Source organism: Sus scrofa, chromosome 2 (genome assembly GCF_000003025.6).
Source record: "Sus scrofa isolate TJ Tabasco breed Duroc chromosome 2, Sscrofa11.1, whole genome shotgun sequence".
Taxonomy (NCBI): domain Eukaryota; kingdom Metazoa; phylum Chordata; class Mammalia; order Artiodactyla; family Suidae; genus Sus; species Sus scrofa.
Genome location: NC_010444.4, coordinates 10,448,030 through 10,448,895, shown reverse-complemented (window position 1 = coordinate 10,448,895; position 866 = coordinate 10,448,030). Strand labels below are relative to the sequence as shown.

The window sequence follows — 866 nt, the reverse complement described above, 5'->3', positions numbered from 1 at the left end:
TATCATCACTTGTAAAATACATATAACCCAATAGAAAGCTTTCAGCTCCTAAAGCACAGGAAGGCAACCTGGCCCATTCTCTTTCACCTGTAAATCCCAGAGCCGCCACTCTGCTATTTGAACAAGGATGCATGCTGACCTCTGGTGACCACCTGAGGACACGGCAAGATCATCTGTATTTATTCAACCAACATCTGCTATGCAGGAGTCCAGGGTCCTTGCTGCCACCCTGGCTAGAACAGCTCCAAAAAAGCCTCCATTTCCTCCTCAATCCTGTTTTCCACAAGTGCTGCAAAGCCGCCGTCCTGCCATGAAGGTTAAAGCTGACAAATACCTGTTTGTTGGCCTTCCTGGCGAAGTGCTGGGTGAGGCCGGTGGACATCGTGTCCGATGTGTCCCGAGGAGGGACGTGGACATAGTGATGGGTTCATAGCAGGTGCACATGGCCATGGCAAGGTTGCTCAGCTTCCGTGTGGCCTTGACCCACAGGAAGAGCGAGTCCATGAGCCGCGTGACATGGAAGTGGACAATCTGCTCCCACAGACTCGTTCTGAAGTTGTTCTGGGAGACGGCCCCCACCCGCGGCTCCTCCATGCGGCCTGGATGCCTGGCCCCATGCAGGGACTGGTCCACGCCAGCAACCTGGGCTGCCCCAGCCGCCTCCAGACCCAAGTCCCGGCCTGGATTTTCCACATGCCACAGAGGTAGCCAAAAAAAAAAAAAAAAATACATCCAAAGTCACACTTATAGAAGCAGAGGGTAAAGGGGTGGTTGTCCGGGGTCAGGGAGGGGGGAAATGGGGAGTTGCTGTACAACCAGTATGAACTTTCAGTTCTGCAAGATGAGTAAAGTCTAGAGATTTGCTG

General features: G+C 53.0%; 1 pseudogene; it reads right to left on the bottom strand.

The window, feature by feature from the left end:
• LOC110259251 lies at positions 234-594 on the bottom strand (annotated as a pseudogene).